At 40.3% G+C, this 25,988-nt stretch overlaps 1 protein-coding gene across 1 annotated transcript in view; it reads left to right on the plus strand.

Annotated features, from left to right (window-relative positions):
• Nucleotides 1-6,405: 6,405 nt before the first annotated feature.
• The window catches only part of sv2a (synaptic vesicle glycoprotein 2A), a 65,658-nt gene continuing 46,075 nt past the window's right edge, over nucleotides 6,406-25,988 (plus strand). Inside the window, exon 1 of the mRNA XM_084727672.1 lies at nucleotides 6,406-6,552. The gene's annotated coding sequence lies outside the window, so the exon portion shown is untranslated. The remainder of the gene's footprint in view (nucleotides 6,553-25,988) is intronic.

Here is a 25,988-nt window from a genome sequence, read left to right on the forward strand (position 1 = left end):
CACGGTGAGTTAACACAGTTCATAACTGTTTTACACAAATAAAAACTACGTTTTCTGAAATAACACCGCAGAAAGTTTGTTAAAGTGTAGAATATAAGTGCTTGATGCATTTCTTTCATTGACTCCCTGATTTACAGACTTTTGAAGCACATTTAGTTCAAAATGATGACACCTGTCTACTCACCACGCAGCCTGGTACAGACACACTTCCGGGTCAAACACGAGGGGGCGTGGCTAACATCAGCCTCAGCCCAGTTTACAAAGCTGTGGTAGAGCCACGAAAATGCATTTTCACAAAGAAAATCTTTTAGCAGTTAAAAAAAAAAAGATTATTAAAAAAGAAACAAAATGGAAAATTTTACTTTTTTTTTTTTTAAACATCTGTATCATTTTCATGAACTGAAATTTAGAAGTTAGGGTTTTTCGACAGCCACCTCACAATTTAAAGTCCAATAAATTATTATTACTCTCATTGCTATTTTAAATATTATTTTGGATTTGTGGGACAGCAGTTTCCACTAATTTCCACATATCACAGTTTGTTTAATTATGTCATGTATTTATATTAAAATAAATGTATTGATAATACTATTAATACACATTTGTGTATATTTTTTCTTTTATTGAGCTTATCATATCATGTTTTCATTAAAATACATATATTAAAAATACACATTTATGTATATATTTTTTGTCTGGGCTAGTTATGTAACGTATTTTCATTAAAATAAATATATTAAAACTTTGTTATAGGAGTAGTTATGTCATGTATTGTTATTAAAACACGTATGTTAAAAATACACTCTTAGGTGTGTCTTTGTCCTTCTTCTCCCATCATTCAAGGGTTTGGACTCCAAAACTGTAACTGTTTTTTTTTTTTTTAATTTTTGAGAAGAAGGACATTTTGGATTAGAATATTTTTTAAAACATATAAAGACTGTGGGAGATCCATTTCTAAAATATCTGTTAGTGTGAGTTTACTTTAATGCTGAAAAGTAGCAGTTCTGTTATTTGGTCAATGACTTTATTTCTGCGACCTTGAATCAACCACCAGATGGCGACATGCATTTGTCCAAAAACTACACTGAAAAATCAAGAGGCACAAACATTTTACTTGAAGATAAGAATTATTTTGCTACCATCAAAGGAAAAAAATACTATACACTATCATTAACAGCAGCCAACACAGTATATCCTCCAGTAAAGGCCCACAGGACTAAGAATACTTCTATTTGTCAAAGGTTGCACTGCCATTAAATCCCTCATGGAGGTTAATGAGTCATCATGGTTAATACTGAGGGCCTGTGCAGTTTCAGATCTATATAAAGCTCCTGTTTCCTGCTGAGATTCATTACAGCATTTACAGCTGCAGATAAGGAGAAGGCCGGCGGAGGAACATCCTTTAATTGGCCCTGACTGCGTTGTTGTGTCCAGGAAATTTGATCCTGTTTGGAAATCAAATTGTGTGTCAGCCAGGCGCGACCTTGCTTTTTGTTACAGCAGGTAAAGAAGATGCTTAAAAAAACCCAAACAGTTAGAGTCAACAGCTGCAGACACACATACAGACTCACAGAGTGCAGAGCTGCAGTGTGTTTCTGGAGGTATATTTGGGTTTGTCCAGATGATAATCTGGTGTGTCAGGGCTTCAGCCGACTCCAGCTGCCGGCTGCTGCAGGGAAACGTGTGCAGCTGCGTTCATCTGCTCTGTCAGATTATCAACAGGTTCTTCTGCAGGGAACCAAGACGGAGAGGTGTTGCTTATCTTCCCTTCTCTCTCTTCTCACATCTTTCTTTCTCTTTCATACAGTGTAAAATGTCACATGATGATTTACTCTTCGATTTCAGAAAAGGTAAGTCCAACATGGTGTTGGCTGCTTCTGGCCTGATACTCAGGCTGATTCAGACATTCATGCTTTAGCCAATATTTTTCTTATTTTTTAAATTATATTATCATATTGGTCAATAACACACCTCATAATTTAATCTGATATTGTTGTCTGTAATACTTTTGTTCCAGTATCAGCCTGCTATGAAGTCACATTAGTGCACGTAGCACCAGATCCGTCATCCACGATCAGAGGCAGAGTGTCAGCAGTTCTTATTATTAGGAATGAACTTGTTTCCTGTGTGAACTGTCTGAATGTTTTCTAGGGCGGTACGTGATGTAAAAAGTTCACTGCTGTAGAAAATTAAGATTTTAAGATCATTGACACTTGATGTAAAAAACAAAATAAAAAATGCAGTCTAAAGATCTGTAATAATGGCGACAGAGTTGACTGAGTTTAAAGTTGAAAAATCTGTAACCAGTGAACAAACTATGTGATGACATCACTGCTTTGAAAACATCTCAAACATTTGGTTTGTCTATCTTACAGATTCTTGTTACTTATTAGGCAACATATATGCCAGTAATGATATATTGGTGATAAGCTATTATTGTCTGATAATATTGGCAAAACTGATTTATCATCCGAGATCTAATTGGTTATAAATCAAATATAAGTCACAACTGTTTGAACTACTTCATATATATATCACACTTAATAACATAACTACACGTTTTGCACTACTTATTATGTTTTTACACTGTTCTTGCACATTTGACATCCTTTAATTTCTTATTTAATTATTATTGCATACTGTCCAAAGCACCGTCTGCACTGTTTTACTCTCTATATAATTTAGTCCAGTTTTTCCCTGAGAACCCTTTTTTTTTTTTTTAAATGAAAAACCATCGCGACCCACCTGGGGGTCCTGAACCAGTCTTTAGTCTATACCTACTATGTTTCTTGATGGGCCTGTTCTCACACTACTTTTAGTACTAGTATTTCAATTATCTCTATTCTTTATTCTTCTTTATTGTACTGTACTTTCCTCTCATATCTCTGCTGCTGTGAGACTGAAATTTCCCCACAGGGATAAATAAAAACACCCACCTGTCTACACTGAACAGCACAAGAAGTAAAAGAAATGCTACAAACATAAAGTTTATTTTGATAAAGAGCCTTTTCGCCCAGACCTGACAGACATGATGTGGACCATGACATGCAGGGACTTCATCACAGAACACGGCTCTTTCTGCTCTTCTGTTTGTTCCTCTATAGGTCTCTATAGGTGTCTCTTATGTACAGTAAAGCTACAGTCTGTCTTATCACCGCCTGCTGGAAGGTTAGCCACCCAGAGCTGAAATCTCTTGACTTCTGACCCCAGACAGCGAGATCCCTGACCTGCCCACGACACATTAGTCACAGGGACAGAGTCAGGCACACGGCACTGCAGCATCCTGTGTGTTTGTGCTCAGGTTAGAGGAGGGAAGGACAGTGGAACAGATATTCTCAGACACAGCTGCACAGAGCAGAAATCAATGGGGTCAGATCACAGGTCGGCCCACCCTGCAGTTAGCTGTTTTCAGACAAGCGCTTCGATCACACTGCAGGCGATACACCGACTGAAGAACCTCCACACGAAACATGAACGTACATGAACTCACTGCAAAGTTCAGAGTGTAGAGAGGGAGCCCTGAGAGAAGACGCTTTATTTGTTTGCTCAATCAGAACATCATAGTAAAACATATGAAACAGATAACAGAGACATATAGAGAATAACATACAACCCCGTATGTTGTAACACATTCAGAGTCAGCTGATCGAAGGCCAAGTCTAGTTTCAATACATGTCAAAGCAAATCCATGTCAAATCACAAGTCTTCAGTGGTTTAATAAGTACTGAAAATCTCTACTCAAGTACAACTACTGTCATATTACCACAATATTACTCAATTACAAGTAAAGGCACTGCTGCTAGAAAAATACTTACAAATACAAATTACCAAAAGTACAATGTATTCTTCTAAAAAACTGCTGATGTTTAATACATTCTCAATAGCAGCATCTGTTTGTCCAAATCTTGTCTACATTTCATGCTCGCCTCTCCAAGGAAGCAGATTGTGTGCATTTTTGTCGACCAATGAAAAAGCTAATGATTCAAATTGTTCTCAGCACTCAGTTATGATTTTGAAAGTAACTAAGTACATTACATAGTGCATACTTAAGTACAAGTAAAAGTACAGTAGTTGAAGATCTGCTCATAAAAGTATACAAGTACCTAAAACAACTACTTAATTACAGTAACTTGAGTATTTGTAATTAGTTACTTCCAGCCCTGCAAGTCTTCATATAAATGCTACCAATCTGCTGCAAGTCTTTCAGGGTTCCTGAACACTGAGTACAGTAGCTGTTGCTACTAGCAACAAAATGTGAAACTGAACTGAAACCACCTGCAGTCAAGTCCAAGTCTCAAGTCGTGATGTTTGTGTCCTGAGTGTGACTGACTCATTTATTTATCATGACCATGGATGCTTACTTGCCAAATTCAGATGGACTGATGGAAACTTGTCTGACAAGAATAAGACATGATCACGCCCTGAACAGCTCCCTTAAAAAAGTAAAAATCTCAGCATGACCCACTTTGTTCAAATAAAGGACAAATTAAATTCAATGAAAGCTCGCTGTTTGATATAAGATTAAATTGTAGCAGGTGTCAACATAAACTAGTAAACATAAAAAATGCAAAAGAAATTCAGATTTATAGCTGCTGTTTAACGCAGTTCTCCAATCGATTTGAACCTTTTAGTACTGGATTTAAAACCAATAAAAACCACGATCTTTGTAACATCACTGCAGTCATTTGGTGCTTCATAGACATACATCAATGAGCTGTTCATCATTACACTCTGAAGCTCTCGAAAGACTCGATATTCAAGTCAAAACAAACTGATAAAACATTACAGCCATGCAACACTGTCGTTCAGGGAATACAGTGACGCAAATGAATCTTTCCACCACTAATAATGTGTCACTTTGTCACTTTAACAGTCCCATTGTTTCATCACTCTTCACAGTCAGACAGAGCTGCACAGAGGATGGAGGCTCTGCCGCCTGCAGATAGCGGCCTTTCGGGTCGGCTGATCAATAGATGACCCACACAGACAATCGGCTGCAGCTGAAAGCCTGAAGCCAGATGAAAGGTCTCATCTGATCTGACGGCTCCGGATGACAATTAGACGACAGCTGGAGTGTCAGTGAAAGAAACACTGACTGAAAGAAACACTGACTGAAAGAAACACTGAAGGCACAGTGGAGGTGTTCCACACATGTGAAGGTCACATGGTTCCAGACCTATCAGAGATGATGAATTTAGAAGGTCATCAGTTGCATTTTTCTGTTTAATAGTGTCAGTAGATCTAAGAATATTTCCTTTCTTGCACTGGTGGATTTGGGGGTGAGGGGTTGCCCCTGTGTTTGAAGAAACGCTGTAAAAGTGGCGTCCTGGATGTCCCTGGGAGATAAAACATGATAAAGTGCCCTTTAAGTTGCTCTTCCAGTGGAGAAAATGCAATGCAGCACCATGTACAGCAGGCTGCAATATAGCTGTACTAGTCTAAACCAGGTTTTAGACCCATTTCACCATCAATGCATCACAACTTTCCACACGCTGGTGCCTTTTTTTATTTTTTTTCACCCCTGTCCCTCAGACAGCGTGACTCCACCACTACTTCCTTGACTTTCATCTTATCACGTTTAACCACAGTTGTCTTTGTTTCATTTTCTCTGTTCTGACTGACACAGGCAGCTGGTGTGCAAATACTACTTCCTTTCTGGCATCAACAACGCAGCACGATGACATTTAACTTGATTATGTGATCTATTACTCTGTTTGTTTTTCCTTCGTTTTGTCTCCAGCTAACGCCGTGATGTAGGCCCATAAAGGGTCTGTAGGGTCAGGGACATCCCCCTGTTAAAAATGAACAAATCACCTACTGCCTGTAATGATTCTCACTGCTAATGAAAAGGCTTTCACAGGCTGCAGGTTTTTTCTGTCTCATGGTTTCAGTATGTGACTGTAACACTGCAGTGACATTTCTATCACATCCTTCAGAGGACGTGGGGGCTTCAGTTGTTTTCCACCAGGGGCATCCTCGTCATATATATTTTTTTCTTTTAAACATGGCCAATTATAGGCACGAGCCCAAGCACGTGCAGGGAGAGGATCGTCTTGCACAGTTGATTGCACCAACCATTTGGCGCATATGGAGCAACAGTCCAACCTACCAACACGCACTGAGTATGAGCGCGCAGAGAGCGCATTTCCACTTGGCTGTGCGCCTCCCATGTAAAGTGCGACTTTGTAACATTCAGATTCACCGATGGTTGAACCACTCAGAGTAAAATAAATCACCCTCACCGCGTCAAGCTTTCATGCAAACCAGCAAACCCCCCTCTTCTTCCTGAGAGAGATGGTGTCTGCTGGAAGAGGGATGGGAGAAGAGGAGGTGGAGGAGGGGGCGGTGTCTCCATCCAAGAGGGATGTTGTGTAGTAAGTGAAGGGGGCGGAGGAGAGGAGGGAGGAGGGTGCAGCTCTCTGCTACTACGTCAGCTCACATCACAGGGGCACACAGGACCTTATTGCTGCTTCAGGTACTCGGGGTGACTCCCTGCACAGAAAAAAGCGAGCACCGGTCACCCTAAAACGCGCCGACCTTCCCACCACAAAGGTAAGGAGGTGAATCTTTAAATGCGCAATTTTAATCCTAATCTTCCTTTTAATGCATTAATTGCCTAATTTCCTGAGCTGCTTATCTACTGTGCATCCAGCTGCACGATAACAGGAAGATTTACATGCATTTATGATACAAATCGATATTTATCTCTCATTAAAACGCGTTTATTGGCCTGTGCTGCGCCACGAAATGACCCCTAAACCCGAACCCGGGCGGAGGAGAATGTAAGTCGACCTATGGATGAGAAAATGGAGGTCATTCTTTGAAATGTTGCATTCAGACGTGATTTTGAAAATTTCTTATTGCGAATTTTGGCGAAAAGCGTCCGTGTTTCTTGTTCTTGAAGGGAGGTCTTGTGCGTTAAGAGCGATCATCTTCATCCCTCCAAGCGCAGAGGATTCTCTCAGAGGGGGAGGCGGGAGGAGAAGGGTAGGAGCTTACGAGTGTTTTAATGTCATTAAACATCACATATGATCGGCTTCCAGCTCATCGATTGGTCTAATTAGGAATGGTTTTGGCACCGATGCCCTCGCGCCTCTCTGTCGCCTGTTCCGCCTTTTCTCTTAAATGTGGCGTCCTTCCTTATCCACACTCCCCCCCACAGATTGTAAAATAAAAAGTTGTCATGAATATGTGCTGTTACATTTAATTTTCACAATCCGATGGGAAGCTCTGAGGTGTCAGTGTAACAGGGTGTCCTGTCCTGCGTCGTGCGCCAAATGACCTTGTAGAAACCCACCGGGGAGGATGTGATGATGGAGAAAGAGTGATGAGCAGTTTTTTTTCCTGCTTTCCTCTGTGGTGTTGCTTTGCGGTGGTTTATGTCAGGGGTGACCAGAGAGGATCATTGTTTGATATCGTGCGTGTCCTTTAACTCCTGTTTGAAAGAGGAACAATGAGGATGAGTGGGCTGCTGGAAAATGACAGATGGTTTATGGTCTATTCTGTGTTTGGAGGTGATGCGTTTTACAACTTGGCGTGTGTGATGTCTTGTCCCTGTGGCAGCCATGATTGCAGTTTCAGAGCTGTTAGTGGATCCAGCTCACATGAAGGGTGGCAGTGAGGAGAGCAGACTGTTGCTAACCTGCAGGACCACTGACGCTCCTTTTGATTATTTGCAGGATGATTTATGGTTTGTGATTCAACACCTGACACACTTTCAGCCTCTTAATTAGCCCGAGTCAGCCTGCAGCAAGAGCAATGCTGACATCTTTACCTTGGCACAGTATACAACAGCTCCTCTGGTTAACAGCTGTCAGACACTGACAGTTTTGTTTTTCTTTTTGCTCCTGGTTGTGAATAGACTTTTGATGCATTTGACACATGAAAACATCTATTCTCTGTTCTGTTTTTGTGTTGTGGTAATTCAGCGTTGCTTATATTTATGCAATCCATCCATCAATCCATTTTCTACACCTGAATAGTCTTCTGCTGGAGCCGTATGCACGTTTGGGTGTATCCTCTGAAACAGTGGCAGGAGAACACGCTCAGAGAGAAACAGCCAAGCCAGCTGCAGGATTCGAACCCCAGACTTTCTTAATGGTGAAAACCAAAATCTAGAAGTTTTTAATATGAATCCTTGTGGAGATGTCATTCATTCATACACAAAATGCTGTAATTAGTGATGAAGGAAGAGGTTAAATGTACTGCAGGCCTGTCTGGTGCTCTCAAGCGCAGGATAATCTTGTCACAGGAAAGACTTGGAAAACTGATACAAAAAATTATTGATGTTTGCTCCACTTTTGGAGTGGAGAGTGCAGAGATTTCTGCAAAGCCAAATCCATGCTTCAAGACAACCCTTTTAGAGACGCGAGATCAATCGAGTGACAGAAAATTAACCGGTAACTATTCTGATCATTTTTTATCATGTAAGTCATTTTCAAACTCAGGTGTGAAATATTTCCCTGTTCTGGAATTTGATGCTTTTCTTTCTCACATATGATACATGAGAGGAAGGATACGTCACTTTCCTGTTATCTGAATGACCACGCCTCCTTTTGGATGAAAACAATACAAGCTGCTGCATTGCATTTTACATGTCAAACGATTTTAAAAAAACAGTTTCCAATTTTCTTTACTTCCCCAAAGAATAAAAACAGACAGTAAAAACAAGAAATCTGTGGCTTCAGGTCATCTGCAGAGAAAAACTACGGCACCAGGCCAGTCAATAGATGTACGTCTGTGGCAAACACATCACAGGTTAGTTAATGATGTTTTCAAGTAAATGCCATGTGCCGACTGTGCCTGTAGATCGAAGCAAATCAGAAAAGACTCTCAGTGAAGGTGTAAATAAAGTTTTAACAGTAAACAAATATGTCCCCAGCTGCTTTTAGAATGGATTTGTCCACTCAAAAGACTGCTGGGGGTTTTTCAACATCAATAATTCACATGAATTGAGCTGATCCACCCTCTGATAATTAACTTTGTAAACAGCACAGAGTCACTTTTATACTTCTCTCTGCTCATAATGGCTTGTATCTCAAAACAGAGTCAGCAGTTACACTTTTCCACAGCGATGCATTTAATTTACAGTCAGAACAAATTACCAAAACAGCCAAACAGTGTCAGCAGAAGCATAACAGAAAAAAGTGTCTTAATGCCATAAAAAGCGATATAAGAAATACATACCTGGAGAGGATGTTAGGTTCGTCTGCTTTGATGGAGGCAGACTGAAAAGACACTCATCGACCTCTATTTCTTGATTTTTTTTCTACATAATGACGCCAATCATTGATCAGCAACAACAGAATAATAGAATAATTGTTTGCCTGACTGACTCTAGAGTTTGGGCTCCTAATAACTAAAAAGCAATACAGGAAATTGGCAGAAACCTTTGAATTTGCATTTACCGCCAGTCAAATTAGAGGGGCTTCTTTCACCCAAAAAGGGGCGGGACTTGTCGAGCTGGGCGCTGAACTTCAATACTTTGATGACCCAGATCAAATTGCTTCAATACTATTGGAAAAAATCCCCCCAAAAAATCAAAATCCAAAAAATCTCCATGTCATGCTGAAACAGTCAACTTCAATTTAACCACATTGTTGGAAATATGTTCATATTTTTATAGTATGAAGCTTTGAGTGTGTAGAAAGGAGCTGGAAAATAAAACTAAAACTTTGTACTGTAATATGCAATGTAATTTTAATTTTGTTAAAATTGATTTTATAAAAGTTGTATCATAAAAAAGTAGCCTTCAAGAACCGGTATCGTAGTCAAGGTACTGGTATCAGTATCAACATTTTCTGAACGATACCCAGCATGATGTAAGGGCTACGTACCAGGATCAGCTGCTCTCATCTATGGTAAACTGAATTCTTGGGTTTTGGACTGTTTGTTAATATAACATGTTATCTAAATACGTCATGTTGGGCTGTAGGGAATCATAAAAGCCATTTTGTCACTACTTTCTGACATTTTATAGACAAAATAGAGAAAATAATATAATAACATAATAAATAATAATCATTAGTAGCAGCGCTTATCCCTTTAAATGAGTGAGTTCACTGACCGTGGGGTCTTTCAGTTCTCTCAGCATCACTCAGCACAACAAAAGCAGAGTGACTTGACGTCTTGTGTTGCAGGTGAGGCTGAAATTCCCATTTAAAGCAGCACCGTTCACACAGCTTAACACACAGGGTCTCCACTTGAAACCAGGAGGAGCTAAGGGAGCTGCTCTGTTTGGTGTTCTCATTTTCTGCCCGCTACCCCTGCTGATTGGGCCGTGCTCCGGTCTGTCCGCAGAGATTAGCCCTGTCACAAGTTACAACTCGCCTCTCCCTGCAGCTGGGAGTAATGGTGCCGGATACATTAGCATAACATCTTGTAAAAAAGAAAAATGAAAAAAAAAAAAAAAAAAAGGTTTCGGTGCAGTAGAGCACAGCTATCCTCCTTTACTACCCGATCCGGATGTTGTCAAGATCAGCAATAAGCACAGCTGTTTCGTCACTGAGGTCTCAGCGCTGCAAGGAAACGCTGGTTCATTTGTGCTGCATCGTTTTTCTAGACAGATCTGTTTTTGGTTTGTGGTGCCGCTGCTGACACTTTCCTCTCTGCTCAAGATTTACTGTGGGACTGAGGGATAATCGATGGCCCTCTCCATCGTCTCCAGATGGGTGGGTCGAAGCAGCGATTAGTGTCAAGAACATAACTCTCCATTAACAACTGACAGTGCATTGGTTTCTTATATGCCAGAGGAGGTGTCTGACTACTGTCTTCTGCTTTTATAAACAAATGCATGTGATTAATTTTCACCGGCCCTCCCTTTTACATTCGTGATAGGCTGGGCGATATAGCTGAAGAATTTACGGTGATGAAGTGTTTCTTTCTGGGCGATATGAATAATTATTTTTATTACAATCAGGCTTGGAGAATGAAGAATTATCTTAGGGCATTTCATAATCTCCACAGTGTTTGCACCTACTGTCATTTCAGCAGTTATTCTTAGTTGATCACCTGCAGAACGCACACAAACCAAACGTGCAATGTACTAGACTGCACACGCAATTTAGCGCTCTCGAGATCTTAGTAAATCAGGCCATTAAAGTGATACTGATTCCAATAGAGTTCTTCATTGGAAAACGTGTTCTTCTAATGTGTGAGATGATTGGCTGCAAGCAAATCCATGTAAATAGTAATTTTTTCAAGATCTCTGTACCGACAGGATTGAATGCAGGTATCTTTGACTGGAGAAATGTCAGTACTACATAGCACCAGGTTATTTCAATCAATACCTTAAAGGTATTGAGTACCAATACCTGAGCATTGAGTACTGAGCTGGAGCCAGAAGGTAGTTAGCTTAGCATAGCAGAAAGTCTGGAAGCAGCATGTAACTCCCAGTAACTTTGTAACTGTTGTAAACTGTTACCTTATATTGTTGCCTCTGTTTTCCATGTAATTAGTAGGCTACCTAATTACAAAGTCAATTAAAGAAACCCTGGAGGAGATTATTAACAAACCGGGGGAACCTGTAAAATAAAGCACCTCCTCTTTTCCACTCCACTACTTTAAAGACTAGCGTGTTTGGTAGATTGATCCCGAACGCGGCAATGAGATGACACACGCGGCAGCTCCAGCAGAAACACAAATAGCTTTGATGCACAGAGAAGCACGAGCAAAGCTTGTAGTGACAATAGTTTAATTCACACAACCGTAAACACACATTACACCCATTGTTCAGTGAGAGAGAAGAGCAGCAGAGCATCTGCACAGCACGGTGGTACTGAGATCAGCGTGGAGAGTCTGGCCTACATATCCTTTGGTGTCTAGGAAGAATTGACTTTCTTCTTGGCAATAGTGGTGTTGCCTTCAAGTTACACATGTTAACCTGAATTCATCATCTCAAGGCCTTTTGCTTTTTTCCCCAAAATTGTACTATGACAGAGTCAGTAATTCCACCACTGTGGTCTAAAGTATCTCAACATCTACCGGATGGATTTATGTCCAATTCTGTTTGTTCGTGGTCTTCAGAAGTCGAAGCCAACAGACTTTGGTAATCACTAGAATTTTCATTTAGCACCAGCAGCAGGTCAGAGTTTTCACCGAATGTTTTCGATGGATTTAATTTGTGCAAATGTTTATGGTTCCCAGATGATTAATTCTAATGTCTGTGGTGATCCACTGACTTTTCCCAGCACCACAGTGAGGTGCACATTTGTGGTTTTGAATGAAATGTCTTGAGCACTATTGACTGTCATAGTTGAAGAACATACCATCATATGCAAAAAATCAGAGTTAAAGTGCCACAAATCTTTGCATGTATCATGATATCATGATAACAGGTTTATGAGAATTCACAAATCACAAAGCAGTATGTCATTATACTATAAATTTATTTAAAGTTTATTAAATACCTAGTCATCATCAGGTCAAAGTTTTAATTTGTGCTACAAACTGTTGAAAATATGGACATTTCACCCATCTTGCCAGGGCCTGACAAAGAGGTGGAGCTGAGGTGGGCCGAAGGAAGCGACTACCTACCTGTGAAGGCGCCCACCTGTCACTGAAAGCAGCCTCGCCCCTAATTATGCATAACTTTAAGCCATAATATAATTTAAACGAGTGAGTTTCTGCAGCGCATCCCAGAAGCGGCTCTCTGCTCTGTGCTGCTTCAAATGGGCACCAAGTGTATGTTGGATGGACGTCACGTCAAAATAAAATACCCTGTGCAGATTCGCCGTCATAAAAACAGAAAAAAAAACCTGATTTAACTACATAGCCTACTTATCCATGGCAGTAGTGTAACACACTAATGCAGCTGCATGACCCTTTGCAAAGGAGCCTGGGTCACACTGCAGACTGCAGCTGACTGTGTTATGAAAGGTCACCAGTTCAAATCTCCAATCTTCATATTTGATCCTTTGGATCTTACATGACATCCAGACATGTGGAGGATCAGAACCCTGCCACAGACACTACAGTCCCAGTGCCACAAAGCTGCTAGCAGGATGTAGTCTCTTAGTTTTGTTAATCTCAAAACAGATATATTTAGTCTGATTATTTTTCTTCTATAGTTGACTTCATTATCTGAGGTTATTGTGTTGGTAATTATTACGTTGTCACTTTTCATTATGAATTTAGTTTCATGTGTATTTTGTCGGTTCTCAGCAGGTCAGTCATTTTCTAACAAACACACCTCGAGTGCATGAAAGACATTTTGAGATGACTGCAGGTCACAACACTTTTAACTTGTAGAGACATTACAGGAGCAGTGAACATTAGAAAAAGGCACTAATGTGAGCTGCTGGTACGTGCTGTGAAAACTCATTATGTGCACACAGCTGCATTGTGCACAACAGTTTTTATCTGCCATGCTTCAGGTTTTGAGCTGCACCTCTCAGCTGCCCTCAGTCTGACTCCTCTTCAGTCCATTTTGCAGCGAGCGCAGCCAAAATGGATGCAGAGAGCTGACGTCACTGTGTTTGACACGGTGTTGCTAGCCGCCTTGGTGCCACCAGGGTGACGGTGCACACTAAGAGCCCAGGCAGGGGAACAATGACGTGACTCATGTTAGGCTGCAGATTCTCCCAAAGGGGACGTTGCAGCCAGGGAGGAGCTATGACCCAGTAAGCCTAACAACCAATCATCACACCCTCCTCTCAGGCTGCTGTTATGTTGTTAGCCTTGATTGGCCTGGAGCCATGCAGGAACATGGTGCAGCTGAATAAAACTGTCACTTCCTGCGTGACTCTGTGCAGATGTCACACTGTGGCCGGTGCAGATGAGCTGGAGCCGTACCGAGTCTTTTTCATCGCACCGATGCATCACTGCTGAGGGCCGAGTCGATTCTGGCACCTCTGTCCTTGTGGCCAGAAAACAAGACATGAATAATTGATACATCCCTCACACACACAGCCTCGGCAGGACTCCCCTTGAAGCTCAGACCAGAGTAGCTGATAGAAAAATGATGGATGAGGCTGGATGAAAAAATACTGGTGCAAGCTCTGACTAGGCCAGGATGATGAGTAAAAGCCAGTGTGTGTGTTCAAAAGGTTAAAAAGAATACAACATTTTCCACGTTGCCCTGTCTCGTTGTCACAGAGGACAGTTCAATGACTTTGCCAGCAAGTAGGTGCATTTCTAAACCAACGCACACAAACTATTTATATGATTTTGATTACTGTCAGAGGTTGATATTGATAAATATGAGCCAATACAAATTTAAAAAAATTGCAGGATTTAAATCTCTTCAAACACCTGCATCCTCCGAGATCTAAAGAGAAGATTTTGTTCATTAATATAATATATAGAGTTAAATATTTTGTTGTGCTGAGTCTTGTAGCCAAATTGAGCCCTGATCATGGATCAAAAAATCAATATTCTGATAAATGAATTTCACTTTTGATGCAGGAACAATACGTTCTCCTCGTGTCCTTCAGTTTTGTTGTTTCTCCAAGGAAACCCCTGTAATTTTCATGGCTGATTGTGAATAATCAGCATACACAGATCCACAGTACATACTGTACAATCTCAACCCTTAACTCACAACCAAATTCAAGCAGCATATGTGCCACTGTTGCCAAATGTACAGTAATTATCATATTTGTACCATAATTTTAATGATATATGATCAGTAATTCCAGTAAAGGCTGAATGTACAATAATTTTTCTATTTCAATAAAACCTACAATAAAGGCGATTATTTTAATAATCGATTCATAATATGGTGATGTTTAGCAGGAAAAATGTTCACCATCTTACTATATTTCAGTGTTAGCATGCTCATTTGACCTGATGATGGCGCTATATGGAAAGTCAGAGAAGCATCAAAGTTAATACAGTACATGCCGTTGGGGACATGAAATCATGTCATTCACCCAGTAAATGTTGAGATATTTCACACAAAACCTCATGGTGGATTTTGAGGGAAACCCTGGTATCATTGAGGTAATGAGGTTTCATTGCCCGGGGTCTGCTGACAACTGTACAAGTTTGGTGCCAATCCATCAAGAAGACATTGAGATATTTCACTGAATAAATTCAAACTTGTGAAAATGTTTCAGACAGAGACACTGACAGTCCCTAAAGTCATGCCGCTAGTATCGCTAAAATGTTACTAGACAATGTAAAAGTTTCCCTCAACTGCCTGTAAGTTGAATAACTATGGTTGAACTCCTCTGTCAGCAGTTTAACCAGCTTGTTTCCTGTTACTCAGCAGTCTCTACATCCTCCTCCTCCGGTTAATGTTATAGACAGCTGCCTCGTCTCGCTTTTCCACTTTGGCGAGCTGATTTGAAATGAACATACGGCTGACCGTAATCTCCTCCTGTGGTCTGAGCCCGTCACGGCAGCCGTCAGTGTGCTTTATTATGAGCGTAGGTGTTTGTTGACTGAGCCTTGTGGGGGAAATCTTCAAACAGAGCAAGTGCGTGGGCCGTGCTGACCTGACCCAGAATGCAACGCTCCTGATGCACTCATGAGAGCAGAAAAGACTCCCCCAACTGAGACGTCAGTGGACTGAGCGTGGATTTTATTGTTGTGTGCTTCAGGACTATTTTATGTGCATCTTAGTGGGCTGTGAGGAATAATGCTAATGATGATGATGAAATCAACATTATTTTCTCATGTTCTTCAGTGGGAAATGCATTTTATAAGAAAAAAACAATAACCCAAATAACCCGTAAAAACAAAAACAAGTACATGAAAGTGTACTAAAAGCCAGTTTGGAGACAGGACTGCTGTTAAGTGGTTATGACACATGAGTCACACTGATGGTGATGGTGTGTATTAACTGAAGTGCTGGAATCTTTTACTTTTATTGACTTCAAAGCCACTTCATGTCTCACCAGGATGACTGCAGCGCTTGGTGTTGCTAAGAAACTGTGTGAAGAGTTTTGTTCTAAAATGACATATCAACAATGATTCTGAAGAAAATCTCATCTCGAAAACATAGACTGAGAACATAATTTGTAATCTGAAGTCCAGCTTGTAGTTTGTAAAAAATACTGAATATTAAACTTAGTTGTTTTTTTTTTTGTTATCCCTGCCAGGCGTAAGATGGGAGGAGATCTGTGCGTGTGTGTGGATGCTTGAATATGTGTGTGCGTGTGTGATCACAGGAACTACATCTCATCCGCAGCTAATCTCCAGTGTTACTGTATCATTCAGGCTTTTGTGCAGAACCTCTGTGGTTCAGATTTAGTGAAAACCCCTTTATGCCTCCATGTTTTTGTGGCCACAGGCGTTATGTTTTCTGATTATTCCATTCTTGTGAACATGATATCTCAAGAACTTTAGACAAATGTTCACTTGGACTCAAAAATGAACTGATTTTGGTGAATTTTGTTGGTCAAAGGTCAAGGTCATGGTGACCTCGCTAACACATTTTTCATCTGGGTTTTCTGATGAGGTTTGAAATGATTATTATTCCATTTTATTGCAAATATTCTAAGAGTCCCTATATATTTTATGAAATCAACAGTTTGTTAGCAGTCGACCATTCACTAAGCCTCTCTTGCGAACAGCAACTGTCCAATCATAGCTTAGCAACAGTAACGAAGGCGCTGCAGGCCTGTCAAGCTTTGCATTTCCCTACATGTTGAAGTGGTGTGCAGGGGGAACTAAGAAGAGTGATACTCGGTGTCACATGAGTTTGAAGTCTTTCAAAAATGTAAAGCACAAGAGCACACATGTAGCTAACTAACACTAGCTTCTTAGCTGCAGTAACGTTAACCTCAGCCAAACGTAAGTTAGACAACACTGCATTTGCCAAACTAATGGCTGATGCATCTCCTTCTGTCACTCTGTCTAAGGTCTAAACTGGGTTAGCTTAGCTCTTATCCCTGCTCTCTCTTTGAGCTGATCATGGTCTGGCTGGTCTGGTTTGGTGACCATCTCAAGGTCCCCGGCACTAAATGAGTCCCTGCGTTTCCTTTTCCCACATTAATGTGTGTATTTCTGTCGTCTATCATACACATATACTGGCCTATTTCACCGTCCAACCAATGTTTGCTGGGATGTAAGCTAGCTTTAGCTTCAGTCTTTTAGCATTAATGTTAAATTATGTACAGCAGGCATCAAAAAACTAAACATGTTGAAGACACTTTCTGAGGGTTGTTGTTTTAAAATGTGTCAGATGTTAAATCTGCCACCATTGCAGAGAAAAGTCGCATCCAGGAGTCATTTCACCCAACAAGCATTTTACTTGATCAGGACTGGAAGAAAATCACAAAAATAAAACATTTTCAGACATCCAGCCTCATTAGTGTGTGCCACCGTTATCACCATAAACTGCATATGTGCAGCGTGAGGATGGAAAGCTTGACAGGTGTAGCAACAGTAACTAGGGAGGGCGGAGCTTAGCGAAGGGTCAACTGAAACATGGGCTGCAAATATATTGTTTAGTGTTTTGCAGGTGGTGGAGTATCACTGAGAAAACAGTTCATGGACTTTTGACAACAGTTTTGACCTGTGCATGTAAGCAATAAAAAAAAGCTGTTGTTATTTTAGTTAAAGTAGATATGTACTGTATTGTCTCAGGAATATACTCATCATATTCCTTTGGGCGTCCTTGCTTTCTCCATCAGCGCGTCGCCTTGATCAGGATCGTGCCGAGCCTCTGGGACAATCTATCAGAGGAGAAAAGTCACTGCGTGTGTCATGAGGAGAAATCAAAGATGTCAGGAGAAATTAATTCAGTGCTGCATGACATTATCAGCCATCTGCAGCTCTCAGGATTCACCACTGACCCAATCATTACCACCGATCACTCTCACACACGTGCATGCTGCATTAATCTCTCACTTTTGCACACGTGCATTTCTGTTTCACTCTCTGGCTCTCTGGTGCACACGCCTGTGTTCACACACGCACACACACATAAAACACTCACAGCTAGAGACCATCATCACTCATGCTCATTTCTGTCACACTTGCTAACTGCATCTGTGCTGTTAAATGAGCATCAAGATTTAATTCAGTGTTTAAATGTGTGAGTGAAAGTAGAGAAAAGACGGACAGTATCTGTGCTATAAGATGGTGTTGGAACTAAGAACTCATGTTTCTTGACTTTTTACTGTTTTGCAATTCTATGATTTTGTCGAAGCGTTGGGTGATTTGTTAAAATGTTCCAACTTGCCGCCATCAGCCCAACAGTGACTGGCAATATGTCAAAAAAGGAAATGTTCTTACACATATTTTCCTTATTAAATGAAAAAAAGTACAACTGTACAGCTTCAGAATTCAGGTTTTGCCTCTTTTACCAAACTGAGACAAGCTTAATTTGCATTTGCCTTGTTAACTCAGTGTAAAAGACATTTAATTCGACTGTCTTGGTCAGTCTTTCCACTGTTCCATCAATCACCAGCTCTGATTTAAATGTGGAAATGATCCAGCTCTGCAGGCTGTTTTCCTCCCACTCGTCCTTCTGCTCAGTGGGTGTGGGCTCTGCTGCTGAATGAAGGGTCTGTTCTTGAGCTCTGTAGAAGCAGACCGTTCATTTTGCACAACAAAATGACAAAAAACTGCCAGAAGGGATGGCCACCCCAAAAAAGCTAACTGCCAATGGATTTGGCCAATCATTAATTAATTCCAAACAAATTATAAGTGATTTATCTTTCATGTAATCTGTACAAGTTGATCCCATTTTATTATTTTGAACATCAATTTGATACACAGTGATTTTGCACATATTCACCATATCATGAATTAATGAAACTGGAGAAGCATTGGTATGAATTTTAACCCCACAGCCTTACTTCACTGTAAATGAATGTAACTTAGCTGGTGGTTAATTTCTTTATAATTTTTCTATTAGGGAAGCTCATAATAGATCACTATTGGCCAATATTCAGTAAAAAATATGTGATTGGAGATCAGCTTTAATGCTGTTGAGTTGCCAGTCACAAAAAACATTCAGTGATGCACATGAACTAAGCTAAGTTGGTGCCACTGTTGCATTCTAACCTAAAGGAGCACCTCACCACCAAAATGATTTCTATATAAATTATTAACCCTGTGATGACTTAAATTCTTCACATGAATGTAGCATGAATCCAAAACAGGCTTTCCAAACTTCTTCAGGTTGATGGCATTCCCATTTTCAAATAGCAAAACTGCTAATTAAGTCATTTCAGGCAAAAAAGCCTGAGGTTAAAAACTCTGGTGCATTCAGCTAAGAGCAACAACCGTATGCATGTGCACAGTGTAGTATTGTTGAGGTTACACCACCAGCTGATGGGGATACCAGGACACTACAACGCAGTCAAACAGTCAAACTGCACTGTTACACAGCTGCTATAAAAGAATAAAAAATGTCTGGTATGGGCTGATAATGTTCATAGAAGATCTGCTGCAAAAATCTGTGTTCAGGGAATCCGTATGTTCCTGTCTGATTAATGGCTTGAGTCATTTTTTACAGCAAAACAGCAAAACCTGAATTGGCTCCAATTCATTTGTGAAAATTTCCCGCTTTTCTTTTTCTTATTTGACAGTAAACTGAATATATTTGCTCTGACAAAACAAGATGTTTGAAGACACCACCTTGGACTTGAACAGCAATTTTTACTTTTATGTGACTTTTTATTAACTAAACAATTAAGCAAGAAAATAATGAGGAGATGAATTGAGAGCTGGAGTTACTGTTAGTTGCAGGCGTGATGGAGAGTGAGAGTTTGTGATAGTTGAAGTTGTGTGTATGTGTGAGGGTGTTATTCTGCGTGGTGATGAAAGCTGAGGTTATATATGGAGACAGGAATGACTCATCATGGCAGCAAACGAAGGGCTGTTAATTGGATGCAACTTTAAACAAACGCGAGAAATTCAGATGGAAAATAATCTACCTCGAGCACCGAGAGCTACAGAAACATTTCAGAGGCTGTTTCACCTGTCAGAGGCATGAAGAAGAAATCTAAGTGAATAAATGATTTACAGTGAGATCACTGTCGAGATGCAGGCTAACAGGCTCCTTCTAACTCTTCGTTGAAGCTATTTGATGTTTATACGGTATGAAATATTCAAATTCAAGATCTTTTCATGTGACATCAAGTGGAGAAATTGCAGATGTGTTTTGCATCATTTTACACACATTTGTGTTTCTGTGGAATTGCTGACACGTGGGTAGAATCTGAAATACATTTTTGTATTCTTGAACAATTTCTGGTCACACTTCCTGACACAGCGGATGTTAATTAATACCACATTGCTGGAGTTTGCTGCTGCTTGTCACAGTGTTTCTGCCTGGCGTCGCTCTGGGTGTGTTTGTTTTCGGAGTTGCTCTGCTGAAAAGGCTTCTCAGCGTCACTATCTGACTCGTTACAGTATGTTCCTGCTAAAATCTCTTAAGGCTCTCAGGTCTGTTTCCACAAGTAGAACAGCAGCCTTTAATTTTTGTCTCTGTAATATAAATACAAATATATTTCAGACTGTAAAATATAATCCAGTAATCTCTGTGTCGGATTTTATTTGTTTAAAGTTATTTCACTTTTTCTTCTTATGATGCTGTAAATCTGTATTAACTGATTTTTGCCTCTCTCTAACACACTGACATATAACCTTACAATAAGGAAATAGTGAGTGTTGCCTATTTACACATCTAACAGACAGGAAGTAACATGACTTTGACTTGTGTATCTGGCTATCCAAAGAATGCAAGTCTATATTCACTCTCTTTTTACCTCTGTTTTGGTCTCCACCAGCTCTTCAGCTGGTATATTCTCCACCATGTTCACCAGCTAGCTGCTAACTGTGTCAGTCTGCTGTTTGTTGCTGATTAGGTCGTTTTCTGTGGGTTTATCTAAGATTTTTTCTTCTCTAAAGTGAAGCTGAGATGAGCAGTGAGACTGATAAGTTGATAAAGTTGTGGGCCAGAAAACCAAAACAATGCAATATTATTTTTTGTGCAGTGCCATGTTTTAGATGTAAATGTGCAAGTTCCAGACCCACCATGTTTTTTTTTTTGTTTTTTTTTTGTAAAATTTATAAGCAAACATTTAAGCTTGTCTTGTCCCTTCTGTTGTTTGGATATGTGTGATGCTTTTAAAACGAAATGAACTGAAAGTCACTTAATTCCACTTATCACATAACAATGAGCCAAAGCTGATATTAGAGCAAGCTTTAGCTAACATGGCTAGCTACCTTAGCCATTAAAGCCAATCCAAAGCAGAAATTTGGAGACAATTTACCAGATTACATCATATAAATCTCCACATGCTATTGTCACTTTGATCATGAAGGTGACACGACTCTGTAGAGTATATAGGCTCCAATATAAGAGAATATAGAGAATATTTTAGATCCAAGAAGAAACTGACAGAAGGACAGGACTGAGAGAAAAAGGTGCGATTAAAGTGCTGTGTGTAACTTCAGCACCACAGACAGCATCATGACTTTATTAACACACAGCGAGGCTCAATGAAGATAAAGGATCAATAAGTCAGGTAGACTAGACTAACAGTCAAGTAAACACCCCCTCTTTCCCTGTACTCTCTCTGCTACTGGGGGATTTGCTAACTGGGGGGGTGACATGCCTCTCACCCCTCCTCAAATCTCCTGTGTGTGACATGTTAGTTATTATTCACCATAAATACTTTGAATGAGTAACTGGTCGCTAACATCGTGATGTAAGCATTTTTCTGCCAGCATAGATATGATCGGCATGGACGTCTTTATGTTTTCGTACGATTATCTATGTTCAGATAGTCTGAAATGATGATGTACGTATGTATTGATTACACCTGACATAGCTTTACTGCTGAGTCCAGGACTTCAGGGCGTCTCTGGCTCTGCAGAGCGATTTCTGAAACAATGAGTTGAAAAGATGCGAAAAGGTTCAGTAGAGCTGAGGGGAACTACAAAAGTGTGTGATTATATTCTCATTTTGGGTGATAATTTCTCATATTAGTCATTTGAATGATTATTAATGGAAAAATACTAATTAGTGCAGCTTTTTATGGAGATGCTGTCCACTAAATTTGTTAAACTGTGTGCAAAGGAGCAAAATAATTGTCCTTCTTCTGATCACACTCAATATTTTTAGTTTATTGTCCAGCTCAAATGAATTCATGTTTCTCGGGTCTTTTAGATGCTGAGGCATCACCTCTGGTAGAACACATATCATTTATATTATCAGTCAAAATGAGGTCAAACTCAAGTGTGCAGCAGGTGAACCAGATCAAAATGCTGCAGTGCCTTTTTTTAAATCATGTAGATATGAGTAATGTGATTACAATAATCTAAAAAAAAGATGAAGTGACAAAAAACTGTGGATATTTTCATCTGTTTATCTAAACATGGTGGTTAAATAACTGTCAAATTCAGAGAAGAAAAGCAGCCTGAGTCATGACTAATCTTGTGCCCTCTATAGGTTTTATGTAGGCATCAGGCAAGAGAGAAAGCTGAAGAAAAGATAGTAACTCGATATACCTCCTGCTGTCAAGAAAATAAATCAAGCTGTGAGTGTGATGGGTTTTCATCAAACGTAGTTTATTCATTCGGGGAACATTTTCTGTGAGTCCAGCGGTTTGAGGGCGACGGTATATGAACTGTTGGCTGGTTTCTGCCTCCTCATCCATCTTCTCTGAGCCCAGTAACTGCTTGTCTTTCTCCCTGCCAAAACTGTCTGCTGCTAAATGGGTCTTGTATTTCCTCTTAATAAAATGTCCTGCTCCTATCATCGAGTGCCAAGGCCTGATGTGAAAGAGGGCGAATCTATTTCGAGCAGCTCAGTTTAAAAGATGCTCTCAACGTTTACGTTTTTACCTCCGCGGTAGGAAGTAATTGTTAAATGCTCAAGGCCATCAGCGAGAGTTATGAATGGCGATTAAATGCACCGGTGTTGAAAGAGCTGCCCTGTCAGAGTCAGACTAATGTGGTTATAACTCCTTCAGTGGCAGCTGGGAATCTCTAGTGCTCCTCTGAAAGGTAAATAGTTGAGATGTGTGAAGACTTCGTACAAATGAAATATAATATTCCCAATACGCTTCTCTACTGTGCGACTGTGCTGTAGATCAGTAAAGCTTACAGCCTAAAACACATATAATGTTCTATTTCTGCATTAAATCTGAAAATGTGAGACATATGTTATATGTTTTGTTGAGTTATGTATCCCAAATGTTTCTAACAATGTTCAAACCCTGAGAAATCCACAGTTAAAGGTAACGTCTGTTTCCTGGAATACTGTTCGTAAGAAAGTGAGGAAGGAAGACGACAAACAACTAAATATTATATAAATAAAACTCCCCTCATCCATGAACAGGCTCATGTTAGATTGAGTTTCATCAGCTGTGGTGGTTGTTTAAAACTGCAGAAAACAACTCCCATGATCCCACACTACTTTTCGACATCATCAGGTTTTGTTTTTTGCTATTGTTTTAATATAAGAGAGACAGCAGTTGTCTCTTTACACATTCAGTGTAGTATTATTAATGTAGTGATCATAGTGTCTAATTTTCACTCACCATTTAGCTCATGTTTTGGTCTCCACCAACTCAGGAGGGAATTTTTCGCTCTTGAGCTGCTAAATGCGCCACTTTGTGCTGGTTTGGTTTATCGCGGCTTTCTCTGAAAACCGATCCCTCCTACGGCTGGAAACAACACTGATGAAAGTGAGAATGAACAGAAACAGTAAAGTTGAAGGTGAGGGCAGAGTTTGGTAATATTTCTGGGTCATAATTCTCTGTATTTGTCACTACAAGTGACCCCTTTCACATCCAGGCCTCCATATTTCAGTCACTCTCGCCCCCGGACAAACCAAACAAACCTCACTGTAACTGGTGCATCCACTCCAGGAAAAGGAAAAAGAGCCGGGCTAAAGTTAAACTAGCAGAGGCAGATTGTTTTTTTTTCAACGTTTTCATCCCCCGACTATCCATAAAGCTGTGATTACACGGTGCAGTGTGGACTAACATAGCTCTAAGACATGATTCATTTAGCGCCCATGTTTCTGCCTGCTATCTTTTGTTAGCATGCTTTTAGCCTGCCACATTGTATGTTGTACATGTTATATAGTGTGGTTGTGTGAGTGCATGATGCTGCACTTCCCATCCCTCTGGTGTCTTTCCTGCTCACTGGAAGAAAATGGGATTACATAATTAAGTCTTTCATCAGCAGCAAATGACAGCTAGGGTTTTTACCCCCCCCCCCCCCTCCACTGTTAATTTATTATCAATTTACACTTCATTAGAGAAGCCAGAACAGTTTGGAAAACTACTTTGTTTCACAATAACTATTTATCCTACGAGGTGATCTATTTTCTCTTTGTTCTGAAAAGTCATTTAGTCTTAGTTGAAGGCCACTTTCATACAAACAAAGCAGTCACAGCTGCACAGTAACCCTACATCTGCACACTACAGACAAGTATTTGTTATTCATAGGCAGAGAGTCAACCGACACCCACTCTCATTTCAGTATCTCCAGCTGGTGAAAGGCTAATCGGATGGTGATGGGCTGCCTCATTGCTTTCAGATGGGCCTCGAGAGTCTCCTGGCAAAAAAAAGGTTGTGACCATGGTGATGAAGGAGGATCGACCAATCGGCCGATTCCTTAGGGAGAAACAGAAAATTGATTGGGTCGCTGTGCAGGCATGGGCTTAGAAGATTCCAGCTGGACAATGTCTGAAGTTAAGGGACCAGAAATACAGATTTATTACGAGGCTCAGCACTGAACTGGTCGACCACATGAGACCGTAGATTGATGCAGGACAAAGGGATCCGTAACAAAAAGCCAGTGTGTAAACTACATAATGTTCTTCATAGTTCAGATGACCTTTGCAAACACTAATCCAATCAATAGGCTAGTTTCTACTCTCCCAATTTATGTAACCTTCATTAGACTGAGCGCTGACCTCTGATAAGACTAAAATGGACAAAATGAGCCCCTGTAGCGCCATCCACTGAGGAGACTGGTGTAAACTGTTTTTTAACAAAGTTGGAATAATTTCAGAGGGCTGTAATTTCCAAAAAATAACTAATTCTATTACATTTGATATCAATTATATGGAAAATAATAATACAATAGAAGCTCCCTCACACAAAAGTTAATATTTCTATTCATTTATAAGTATCAGTTTATAATTAGACAGTTGAGTATCTATGTATATTGAATGTATGTTCATTATGTTTGATTGTATACATAATCCTAACAGTGCATATGCATTTTTTCAGTTTGATCTGGACCAAAATCACAGGTTTAAAACCTCCTCCAGCCCAGCGTCTGGACCAAAAAGCCAGACTTTGGTCTGGGGAAAAGAGGTGGTTTCGGTCCGGATCAGAATGAACTGTGGTTCGGTTTGTTCCTAGTGTGGAAACTTGGTTTTTTGGACGACTCGCACTTTCAGAGCAATTACGGTTAATTAAGACAGGGTGTCATCAGAGCCGGAAGAAGGAAAAACGATGCACCAAAACAAAATGAGCCGCGGGAACACATGGGGACAGGAGGACACCAGATGTTTAACTGACATCTTGTCTGATGACTTTATAACAAGTCAACCGGGGAAAAATGCGGGCACTTCTTAGTTGTTGTTTCACTTTGGTGCTGCTGGTCCTCGTACGATAATATTTTGCTGACAACGATGTGAATCTGTTCTTTCATCTCTCCATAAATGGCCACTAAAGTCAGGCTACCTGCCAGACTGCAGACATGCTGATGTCACACAGCCCACATAGGTGATGACGACAGGACGTAAGTGTGGCATAAAGTGAAACCAAAACTAACCGCACCAACTGTCTCAAAAACTGAACTTTGGTTTGGACTTTTAGATGTGAAAGGATGCTTTCCCTGCACCTGTTCTTCATGTACAGTAGAACATACATTATTTACATGGCTGTGAAACCTTCCTCTGTGCCGTTAACATTACTTGTCTTGTATGGGAGCAGTGCAGGCTGGGTAAATGTCAGAACTGATGTAGATACAAACTGAACTGACTGTTTCCACTGGCTGCTGTCATACAAAATGAATGAATTCTCACACCGAGTAGTATTTTCAGTGTGCAGCCAACTTAC

Source organism: Lutjanus erythropterus, chromosome 9 (assembly GCF_056507025.1).
Source record: "Lutjanus erythropterus isolate fLutEry1 chromosome 9, fLutEry1.hap2, whole genome shotgun sequence".
NCBI classification, from domain to species: domain Eukaryota; kingdom Metazoa; phylum Chordata; class Actinopteri; order Lutjaniformes; family Lutjanidae; genus Lutjanus; species Lutjanus erythropterus.